This window comes from Propithecus coquereli, unplaced genomic scaffold (assembly GCF_000956105.1).
Source record: "Propithecus coquereli isolate 6110/MARCELLA unplaced genomic scaffold, Pcoq_1.0 Scaffold243, whole genome shotgun sequence".
Taxonomy (NCBI): domain Eukaryota; kingdom Metazoa; phylum Chordata; class Mammalia; order Primates; family Indriidae; genus Propithecus; species Propithecus coquereli.
This window is the reverse complement of record NW_012147986.1, coordinates 2,114,912-2,127,249: the sequence shown is the minus strand read 5'-3', so window position 1 is coordinate 2,127,249 and position 12,338 is coordinate 2,114,912. Positions and strand designations below refer to the sequence as shown.

At 37.1% G+C, this 12,338-nt stretch overlaps 1 pseudogene; it reads left to right on the top strand.

Moving 5' to 3' along the window:
• The first annotated feature begins 10,554 nt into the window (after positions 1 to 10,554).
• On the top strand, positions 10,555 to 10,967 carry LOC105812046 (annotated as a pseudogene).
• Positions 10,968 to 12,338: the final 1,371 nt, after the last annotated feature.

Sequence of the window (12,338 nt, the reverse complement as noted above, 5' to 3'; positions counted from 1 at the left end):
TAGTAGACTGAATGGTCCCCGGTTTTGGTCACCATACTTTAAAAAAATGTAAATGAGTTCAGGAGTCCACAGAAGGTGGCCAAAATTATCAAAAGCAGGCAAAATGTCAGCCCTAGGATTAGCATTGACTTTATTCCTGCAGGCCAGCACAGATTCTTTTGAAGCTTTCAGTAGCGGTACCATAAAGGACCACAAGATGGCGACAGAACTCTAAACTATTTAATATCTTTTTTTTAAGGTAGATTTAGAAGAGACCAGATGTTCCCTGATGAAAATGAGGAAAAGGGAATTTAAGTATGTCTATATTTCAAAACTTATGGAATTATCAGAATACTTTCTGTGGCAAGTTTTGCAGTTCTTCCTTATTACTTAGGTAAAGGATTTCGTACACGTTAATGTGCGATATCGGTAAATGAGTTATAGATTTCTTTCTTAGGCTCTAGCAGACATCAATATTGCCTCCTTAGCTTTCTGCTCTCCTTTCCTCTTTTCTGCCCTCTTTCTTTCTGTCCCCTTCCACCAAGACTTCATAATAAGACGAAGGCGATCCAACGTAGTGGTTAAGGGCATGGATTCTGGGTCTACTGCTTGAGTTCAAATAGAGACTGCCAGACTTATTAACTGGGTGACATTCAGCAAATCACTTAGTTCTGTGCCTCGGTTCCTTTTTGTCTAAAACTAATAGTGCCTACTTCGTTGATTATTCTCAGGATTAAGTGAATTGATAAGTGTAAAAGCACTTGGAATAATGCCTGGCGCATAAAAATGTTAAAATGTTATAGAATTAAAATGTAAAATGTTTTCAATTCATTTATGGCGTTTCCTTATTTTAATGTATTAAGTCTATCAGTGAACTGCTTAAGGATTTTCTCTTGTGAGAAAAAAAAAAAAAAAAAACCCAAACTTCCAAATCAAATTTAGTTGCTTTTGGTTTAAGTGACATTTAATAGCTTTTTTCCTTCTCTGTCAGTCATGTTTCCTTATTTACCACCCTTAGATAAGTCATTGAAGAGAAGGTGACAGAAATTTTATTTATTTTATATGAAAGATTTTTATTAAACGGTCTAGAATTGTTATTTCCTCAGAAAATTAGACAAGAAAAAATGTACTAAAGCAGGATAAATTTTTGTTCTATAGATATTTTTTTCTTTACAGAAGGAAGACCTTTTCAATAATTAAGATGTTTTAAAGAATACTGTATTTGCTCTTGAGAAAACAAAATTTTTAAAATCAAATACTTCAAGTATCCAAAGGAAAATCTGAGATATTTATAAGATAAAATCATAAAAATAAAATTAATGTCCTATACTTACCACTCAGTTGAAGAAATAGAACATTAATAGTATTATTGAAGCCCTATATATCTCTATTGATCTGTGCCTCTCCCTGAACTTCCCCAGTCTGACTTTTTAATTTCTTATTCTCTTACACTAAAAAATATCTTACCACTTGTGGAGATATTCATAAACACTGTGTTGCTTGGATTTGCATGTATGAAAACTATAAGTGAACAGATTCGTATTCTAGGTGTTCCTCTTCTGCAACTTAGGTTTTTTTAGTCAGCATTATGTACCTGATGTTTATCCATGTAGATACATTTAGCTAGAGTGCATTTATTTTTACTACTGTATATAGTATTCTGTTATGTGTATATCATTTATTTTGCCACTTGTCTGTCTATTAAAAATGGTATTCAAATCTAGAATTTAATAACTCTGCTGTTAAAAAACCAGTGCTGCTATGAACATTTTGTACCAGCTTCCTGGTACACATGTTCGAGAGTTTTTCCAGGCTACATATCTAAGAGGGTAATGGTGCAAAATGACAGATAGTTTTGTTACGGCAAGTGTTACGGCAAGTGTTACAGCGACCGGTCCCAGAGGAATAACCGAGCGGCACGCAGCGAGTTGGAGAGTCAGCATTTATTGCCGGCGGCCCAGAGGAGACAGGTCTCCAAATTCTGAGCACCTCTTCCTGGTTTTTGTCAAGTTTTATACTTTTTTGGGGGGGGGTTAGTCTTATCCAATAACACACAAGCATAAACAGTTAACCAATTAGTAAAAGGATTCAAAAGTTAGCCAATTAACAGCAGTTTTTACAAGCAGTACAGTTATTATAGGTTCTTAACAAGCAATACAGTTATGACAGGCTCGTAACTTTGCTTAGCTGTTTGTGGTTTTAGCTAACAGGCGTGTAGGCCTACTTAGCTACTTAGCTGCCTTTGTGGTTTTAAGAACTGGCATGGAAATCCCCTAACAGTTTTCCAAGGTGATTGTTATCAATATGCCTTCCTAGCAGAAGTGTATAAGAGTTAATGTGGCCGGGGGCGGTGGCTCATGCCTATAATCCTAGTACTCCGGGAGGCCGAGGCGGGAGGATTTCTTGAACTAAGGAGTTGGAGACTGGCCTGAGCAAGAGCGAGACCCCATCTCTACTAAAAATATTAACAGAACAATTAGCTGGGCATCGTGGTGTGTGCCTGTAATCCCAGCTACTCAGGAGATTGAGGCAGGAGGATCACTTGAGCCCAGGAGTTTGAGATTGAAAGTGAGCTATGATGACACCACTGCACTCTACCTGGGGCAATAGAACAAGACTTTGAGTTAATGTTACTCCATATTCTCACCAATATTTGGCTTTTTGGTTTTTGCCTGGTGTGTGCAAAATGGTCTCTGCTCCAATCACTCCAGCTTCCCTAGTGTTCCTGATGACCTTTGCACTTACTTTTTCCTCTGCCTGGAATGTTCTTGTTTGCTCTTTCACCTCCCTCAGGCCTTTACTCAATTGTCAGATTCCCTGAGAAGCCTTTCCTGTCTTTCCCCTTTGAAATGTGCATGCCACTCCCTAACCTCTGCACTGAGTTATTTTTCTCCAGAGCGCTTATCACTACTGCTTATCCCCACTGGAGGTTAAGCTCTGCAAGGATAGGGAGTTTTGCATATCTTGTTCACTGTTGTATCCCTAGAAGTAGAACAGTACCTTGCCCAGCGTAGACTTTAATAAATATTTGTTGACTTAATTGAATGAATCTCATTAAGGCTTTATTTGCATTTTCTTGACTATTAATGAAGTGGTGCACTAATGAGGTGACCAATTTTTATTGGCCGTTTGTGTTTCCTCATCTGTGAAATGCCTGCTCCAATATTTTGCTCATTTTTCTATTGGGTTGTTTAATACTTTCTTATTGATTTGTAGTTTTTAAAAATAAATTCAGAGTATAATCCTTTGTTAATTTCTCATATGATAAGTATTCTTAAACTTTGTGACTTAACTTTTAGCTTTATTTTTTCAAAATTTTGGTATCTCTTGATAAAGTTTAATTCTAAAAGGTAAGGTTCGTTAACATTTCCCTTTATGCTTTGTGTTTTTTGAGTGTTGTGTAAGCAATTCTTTCCTATCATGAGACCATAAAGGTATTTTCCTATATTTTTTTGGAAAAAGTTTTAATGCTTTTCCATTCACCTTCAAGTATCTAATCTTCTTGGAATGAATTTTAGGATATGATGTGAGATAGGAGTCTCACTCTTTTTTTTCATATGGAGAGCCAGTTGTATTAGCACCACTCATTGACAAGTCCATCCTTTGCCAACTAATCTGCAGTACCACCTGCTAGGGACTTAATGTTTGTAATTCCCTCAAAATTCATATGGTGAAGTCTCAATCCCTAGTGTGATGGTATTTGGAGATGGGGGCCTTTGGGAAGTAATTACGTTTTGATGTGGCCTTGAGGGTGGAGCCTCCATGCTGGAATAAGTGCCTTTGTAAGAAGAGGAAGACACCAGAGCCTTCTCTCTCTTTTTTTTTTGTTTTTGAGGCGGAGTCTCACTCTGTTGCCTGGGCTAGAGTGCAGTGGCATCAGCCTAGCTCACAGCAACCTCAAACTCCTGGGCTCAAGCAATCCTGTTGCCTCAGCCTCCCGAGTAGCTGGGACTACACGTATGAACCACCATGCCCGACTAATTTTTCGTATATATTTTTAGTTGTCCAGTTAATTTCTGTCTATTTTTAGTAGAAATGGGGTCTCGCTTTTGCTGAGGCTGGTCTCGAACTCCTGACTTCAAGTAATCCTCCCGCCTTGGCCTTTTTGTTAATAACAGCCCAATCTAAGACACTACCTCTGATGTATATAGAGTTTGTATAAATGCATAGGTCTTTTTCTGAGCTCTCTTTTCTGTTCCATTAGTCCTGTTTTCTGTACAGTGCCATGCTTTCTTCTGCATTATAACTTTTAATGCCTCTTGATATCTGGTGGGACAGATTTTTCCTTCTTGTTCTTCCTCCATAGGAGAATCTTGTCTATTCTTGACCCATTATTCTTCCATATAGATTTTAGATTTTGTTTATCAAATTCCAAAAAAATGCACAGTTGAGGTTTTGATTGAAATTACATTGAATTTATATTTGTATTTGAGAGGAGAGTTGATATGTTTATGATATTGGATGTTCTTATCTATAAACATAATATATAGCTTATATTTATTTCATCTTCTTTAATATGTTTCAATAAAGTTTTATAACTTTCTCCATATAGAATTTTGCATATCATTTTGAAGATTTACTCTTGGTATCTTAATTTTTAATGACTTTTTTTGACTTTGTGTTGGTATATAGAAAAGCAGTTGACTTGGTAATTTGATCTCATACTCAGATACTTTGTTAAACTGTCTCATTTTTTTTTTTTTTTTTTTTTTGTAAAACAGTGTCTCACTCTGTTGCCCAGGCTAGAATGAGTGCCGTGGCGTCAGCCTAGCTCACAACAACCTCAAACTCCTGGGCTCAAGCGAGCCTACTGCCTCAACCTCCCGAGTAGCTGGGACTACAGACATGCACCACCATGCCCGGCTAATTTTTTCTATATATTTTTAGTTGTCCAGATAATTTCTATTTTTTTTTTAGTAGAGACGGGGTCTCGCTCTTGCTCAGGCTGGTCTCGAACTCCTGAGCTCAAACAATCCATCCCCCTTGGCCTCCGAGAGTGCTGGGATTACAGACGTGAGCCACCTAAACTGTCTCATTAATTCTAGTTATTTATCTGTAGATTCTTTGGAGTTTTCTATATAGATAAGTTATATCATATTATGCAAAGAGTGATAATTATATTTCTTTCTAATCCTTATGCCTTTTATGTCTTTTTCCTGTCTTCTACTTCATTAGATAGGACCGCCAGTATAATGTCAAAAAAAGCAAGGATAATGGATATAGTGAGTTGAATAGTGTCCCCCAAATTTATATCTACCTGGAACCTCAGAATATAACCTTATTTAGAAACAGGGTCTTTACAGATGTAACTAAGGACAGAGATGAGATCATGCTGGATTAGAGTGGGCACTAATGAAAGTGTCCTGATAATAGATAGAAAGGGGCTCACAGACGCAGAGAGAAGAAGGTGATGTGGAGATGGAGGCAGAGATTGGAGTGATACATTCGCAAGCCAAGGAACACCAAGAATTGCCAGAAGCCACCAGAAGGTAGGAGAGAGGCATTAGTCCATTTCTCCTTCAGAGTTTCCAGAAGAAACCAATGCTATTGCCTTGCTTTCAGACATCTGGCCTCCTGAAATGTGAGAGAATACATTTCTCTCGTCTTAAGCCACCCAGTTCGTGGTAATTTTTTATTGTAGCTTTAGGAAATTAATGCAATGGGCATCTTGGTCTTTTCTCTGACGTTTGTGTCTTATTTATTTAGTGTGTGTGTGTGTATGTGTGTTAGCTTTAAATTTGAGAGAACCTCAAACTTATTACAGTCTTTATTTTAAGATTATTTTGAATAGGCAGTGTTCACATGGTTCAAAATTAGAAAGGTATAAAAGGATATACTGCAGCCATCAACTACACACACTGTTCTGCCTCCTGTTTTCTTATTTTCGCTAAATAAAGCTTGGTGATCATTTCTGACCATTATGTAAGCATATTTCTTACTCATTTCTACAACTTCATAGTATTTTTATTTGTGAGATGTAAAATAATTTGTTTAATTCCTTATTAGTGAATACTTAGGATGTTCTCATTATTTTGTGGTTACAAATAGTGCTCAGTGAATAATGTCATATGTTTGTATAATTATATCTGTGGGATGTATTTCCTAATACTCTAGTAGAATTGCTGTTTTCAAAGAACATGTGGTTTTGCACTTTTGACAGATATTATACTGCCAGATTACCTTCTGTAGTGATTACAGAACTTCAGATAGGAATATACGAGAGTGCTTATCACCCACACTCCTACCAACATAGTCATATTTATTGATCTATGCTAATCTTATAGGGGAGATACAGTGGCTGCATGTAGTTTCAATATACATTTTCTTATCAGTGAAGTTGAGCATCTTTTCCTGTTTAACAGCTGTTTGTATCTCCTTCTTTGTTTTATCCTTTGTGTGTTTTACTATTGAGTTTTTAAAATTGACTTATAGATGCTATTGCTATATAGGGGAACTAGTCCTTTGTAATACGAGTTACATATTTTCCTAGATACATTTACGCTATAATAATGGTTTTCACACTTTCTGATTTTGTGAATTTTTTGGTAAATTGTTTCTTTCCTTGGTGCTAATTTGTAGTTGAGATTGGGGTAATGCCAGAGAAAAATACAAATTTAGCATGCCTAAGAGATTGTATTTTCAAAGAATCCTTAAGTGACTTTGGCAATCTTTAGTCAAAACTTGAGTGATCTTATTTTCTATACTTCCTATGTTTCTGGTGAAATTTAAAATCTAAGAATTGTATCCTGGCCTACATATAAGGTTTTAAAAGTTTGCTTTTGCCACAAGGAAAAAAATGTGGTCATTGTAGAAAAATAAAAAAGTAGAAATAAAAATAAGGAAAAAAATCCCCTCAATCTTCCCCAGTGTTAATACCAGACTTTTTTATGGTAAGTGCTTTTGGATATATTTTTCTGTTTAAAAATGGGAACATGCCATACATACTTTAAATTTTTTCAGTTAATCTTACAAATTAAAAAAAATTGAATTGTCAAATAATATTGTATTATATGGATATAAAACAATTGTGTGGTTTATTCTCATTTGTTTTTGCAAGCTCATCCTTTTCTTCATAGTCATTACATATTGCCTCTTCTCAGCACTTGTCCTTGACCTTCTTCTCTTCTCACTTGGTATTATCTCCCTGGACAGCCTCATCGGTGGCTCACAGCTTCAGTTATTGGCTATATGCCAGTGACCTCAAACTTACGTCTCTAGTTCATAAGCCTCCTCTGAACCCCAGCCTGTGTATCTAACTGGCTACTTAGCATTTCCACTTCCTTATGTCAAAGGCACCTCAAACTCTACATATCTAAGCAAGACAGAACTAAAGACAGAACCCTCATCCAACCTGGCAGTGTGCCAGTGTCCCCTGTTAAATGAATGGCACAATGATCTGTCCCACTGAATAAGCCATATATTATAGGAATCACCATTGATATTTTCTTCCCCTTTCCCCCATATCTACTGTATTACCAAATCATATGAAATTTTCCTCCTAAATATCTCAAGTCTTTCCATTTCTTGGTATCTTCACTGCCAATATCCTGGTCTATGCTATGACCTTTGGTCAGACCAGCTGGTCTCCTTGTACCCAGTTAGGCCCCAATCCTATTAATTCTCTATACCAGTGTTTCTCAGAGTATCTGCAGTGAAAGACCAGTTTTTAAAAATTTCCAATCCAATCTGTCACAGACCAATATTTTTGTAAAACACATTAAAAATAAATTACTAAAATGAAATAAAAAGAAACCCCAAGGCCATACAAAACACAAGCCTCAATGTTTTATTGTTTAACAGACATAAAACTTCTCTGTCAAATTGTGTAAAAGTTTTGGAATACTTAATCTCGATATTGCACTTAACTTGGTGGGTACTGTTAACAAATACAGACCATGTCTGAGTTTGCTTACTGTTGTATCCTCTATGCTTAGCACATCGCCTGGTATATAGGAGGATAGGAGGCACTTATAAATATTTGTGAAATAAAGACATAACTTTGCCATTTTGGTTGGCATGCAAATTGTTTCCAGTGACTGGCCATTTTAAATACCACAATGAGCATTTCCATAATTAACTTTTCATTTCTTAAGGATAAATTCCTAGACATAGAATTGCAATATCCAGGATAGAGACAGTTTTAAAAGGTTTTTGTTAAGCTCAACTGCCTTCCAGAAGGATCGCACCTCCATCAGAATTCAATGGGAATGCTTATTTCTGTTCCTTAGGCATAGGCCTCTTTCTCTGTTTAGCTCCTTCATGCAGTTCAGCTGCTTCAGTCTTGGCCTCCGTCTTGGGGCATCTTGAGGTGGGAGGTACAGCTTATCTGCCCCTTATCCTCAGTCTGCATCCCAGAAAATGGTTCATTACCAGGTGGTATTTACCTTTATAATTTGGGGTGGGGTGGGAGAACTCTTCCAGGAAGGGACAATGGTACCCCCAAAAATTTGAATTTGAGATTGTCAAAAAGGAAAGAACCAAAATCCAAGATTAGAGGTGAAGCAGAAACCTAGAAAGACTGAGTCACCTGTATGATAGGTTCTCCAAAGTAGTGAACAACAGTTTGCTATTTCAAAGGGAATGACAAGATAAGTAAGCCAACAGACATGTTGCTGGGTTATGAATGATGAAGAGTTCATATTCTTTTGTTCTATTAAAACTGGCATTTCTTTTTTTTTTTTTTTTGAGACAGAGTCTCACTGTGTTGCCAGGGCTAAGGTGCCGTGGCATCATCCTAGCTTACAGCAACCTCAAACTCCTGGGCTCAAGCGATCCTTCTGCCTCAGCCTCCCGAGTAGCTGGGACTACAGGCATGCGCCACCATGCCCGGCTAATTTTTTCTATATATTTTTAGTTGTCCGATTGATTTCTTTCTATTTTTAGTAGAGATGGGATCTTGCTCTTGCTCAGGCTGGTTTTGAACTCCTGAGCTCAAACAATCCGCCCACCTCGGCCTCCCAGAGTGCTAGGATTACAGGCATGAGCCACCGAGCCCGGCCTAAAACTGACATTTCTGCAGCTGAGCTGGAGACTTATCCTTTTTTTCTTTTCTGTGTAGCCTTAAAGTAAACCCCTAGCCAAACAACTTTTCTTATGGTGGGAATCAGATGCAGTTCCTACTTATCCTTGAGTAGTACATTTTAGTTCCCAGCCAGCCCATTAAATTATTAAAACAACCCAATCTCACATTCCTGCAGGAACCAGGAATCACCCTACCCTCTTCAAATTATAAAGCCTACCTCCCGTAGCCCCTGTTTGTTCACTCTTTCTGAATACAACTCCCATGTGGCCCTGTGTGGCATGCAGTGTCCTCCTCCCCCAGGCTATGAGTGTATCTGCCAATAAACTGCTGTCCAAATCTCATGTTTCCAGTGTTGGATGTCATGTGTTTTGTTTATCCCCCTAATCCTAGGGTTGGAGCCCCTCCCTGGCCAATGGGTGAATAGGAGGCAATTTAAAGGGGTCAACAGCAGATTTGAGTAAGCAGAAATCAGCACATTTGAAAATAGTCAATTGAGATTATCCAGCCTGAGGAACAGAAAGAAAAAAGAATGAATAAAAACGAACAGAGCCTAAGAGACCCATGGGACACCGTTGCACATACCAACATATGCATAATGGCAATCCCAGCGGGAGAGGAGAGAGAAAATGGGGGCAGAAAGACTATGTGAAGAAATAATGGACAAAATCTCTCCAAATTTGTTTGAAAACATGAATCTGCACATCTGAAAAGTTCAGTGAAGTTTAAACAGTAAATTCAAAGAGACCCACATGGAGACACAGTATAGTTAAATTGTTTGAAAGATAAAGAGAACATCTTGAAAGCAGCAAAAGAGAAGTGATTTATCATGTACAAGGAACCCTCAATAACACTGATGGCCAGTTTTTCTTCAGAAACTATTTTGGCCAGATGGGAAAACATGTCATATTTAGAATGCTAAAAGGGGCTGGCATGGTGGCTCACACTTGTAATCCCAGCATTTTGGGTGGGTGAGGTAGGAGGATTGCTTGAGGCCAGGAGTTCAAGACCAGCCTGGCAAGATAGTAAGACCCATCTTTAAAAAAAAATTGTTTTTAATTAGTTGTGCATAGTGGTGCACACCTATTGTCCTAGCTACTCAAGAGGCTGAGGCAGGAGGATCACTTGAGCCCAGGAATTTGAGGTTACAGTGAGCTGTGATCTGTCCACTTCACTCTAGCCTGGGTGACAGAGCGAGATCCTGTGTCTATAAAATAAAAAAAGTGCTGAAAGAAAAAATTGTTGACCAAGAATTTTATATCTGGTAAAACTAACCTTCTAAAATGAAGGAAAATTTAAGATATTTCTGGATAAACAAAAACTGAGGGAGTTTGTCATTAATAAACTTGCCCCATAAGAAATGTTAAATGAAGTCCTTCAGGGCTTTATGAAAGGACAGTAGACAATAATTCAAAATTATATGAAGAAATAACAAGAATTTACATAAGTAAATATAAAAGCCAATATTACATTTTGAATTGTAACTCATTTTTCCTATATATTAAAAAAAAGGCCTCTTTCTGCCCTCGTCTACTTGCCTGAGTTGGCCTGCTGTGATGGAGGAGGAGGCGGAGGTCGAGGAGCAGCAGCAATTCTCTTACCAATAGAGGCTAAAGGCAGCAGTTCACTATACTGTTGGTTGTCTTTGCGAGGAAATTCCCTCAGACAAAGAGATGCAGTTCAGCAGACAAACCATTGCAGCAATTTTGGAGATGACTGTTCAACAGTGCAAAAATTTTGCTGAAGACCTTGAAATGTTTGCAAGACATGCGAAAAGAAGTACCACACTAAAGACATGAAGCTCTTAGCCAGGAGGAGTAATTTACTGCTGAAATACATCACAGAGAGAAGTGAAGAGATTGCTCAGATTAACCTAGAAGGAAAGGCAAAGAAGAAAAAGAAGTTAGAGGATGAAAACAAAAATTTAAAGGAACCAGCAGAGGCTGGAGCAGAGGAAGGTGACAATTAAACTCTCTTGACGCATAGAAAATGCAGTCTTTAGCAGGTAGAGCCACTTAGAAATGTGTACTGTCACAAAGGGAATTTTGAAGGGATAAGCAGAAATTAAAAAACAAAAAGGCTAGGCAGCTTTTTTGTCCTGTGTTTTCCAAGTCATTAACTGCTAACGCTAGTTTAAAAGAGAACTAGAAACTCTTAAGCAAAATACTACCATGTCTCACTCAAGCACACAAAAAAGACATGTGTTTGAATGGTAGGTATTTGAAATTATATCTAATGCAGTTAATAAAATTATGCTAGCAATTAAACATGGTTGACTTTTTCAAGCAAAAAAGACCAGATACATAAAGCAATAATTGTAAATCTGTGTTAACGAACACACAACGTATAAAGATGTAGTTTGTGACAATAAAACATAAAGAGGAGTGGATCTGTAAAGAAGCAAGAGTTTTTGTATATTACTGAACTAAGTTGGTCTAATATTCATATAGCCTCTCTTGCTTTCTATTTTTGGTATTTGTGCAATTTGTTTTTTCATCATTTTACTTTCAACTTATTTGTATCTTTGAGTCTAAAGTATGTGTCCTGGAAACAACATATATTTGGACATGTGTTTTTGAGTGTGATAATCTCTGCCCTTTTATTGAATTCTTTAATACAATCATATTTAATGTTATTGATATAATTGAGTTTATGTCTGCCATTTTACTTTTCATTTTCTATTAGTCTCATGATTTTTTTCCCTATTCAAACTTTACTGCTTTCTTTTGCATTACATGGGTATTTTTCTAGTCTAACATCTTAATTCCTTTTATGGCTTTTTCGTTATATAAGTATTTAAAAATTATTTTCTTAATTATTGCTCTAGGGCTTACCATATAATGTTGACCATTGAACAGTGTGGAGGTTGGGGTGCTGACACCCTAAACAGTTGAAAATCCATGTACAACTTTTGATTTCCCCCAAGCTTAACTACTACTGTTGACTGGAAGCCTTACTAATAACATAAACGGTCAATTAACACATATTTTGTATGTTGTATTTATTATATACTATATTCTTATAATAAAGTAAGCTAGACAAAAAGAAAAGGTTATTAAGAAAATTATATGAAAGAGAAAATATGTTTACTGTTCATTAAGTGGAAATGGATCATCATAAAGGTCTTCATCGTCTTCATGCTGAGCAGGTAGAGGAGGAAGAGGAAGGGTTGTCATTCTGTCTCAAGGGTGGCAGAGGTAGAAGACACGGAGGAGATGGAAGAGGATGCAGGAGAGGCAGGCACATTTAGTGCACATCTTAATTTCTATTTGACTTTTTTGCTTTTTCATTTCTCTAAATATATTTCTATATGGTGCCAGTCCTTCTTCCACTGTTTGCT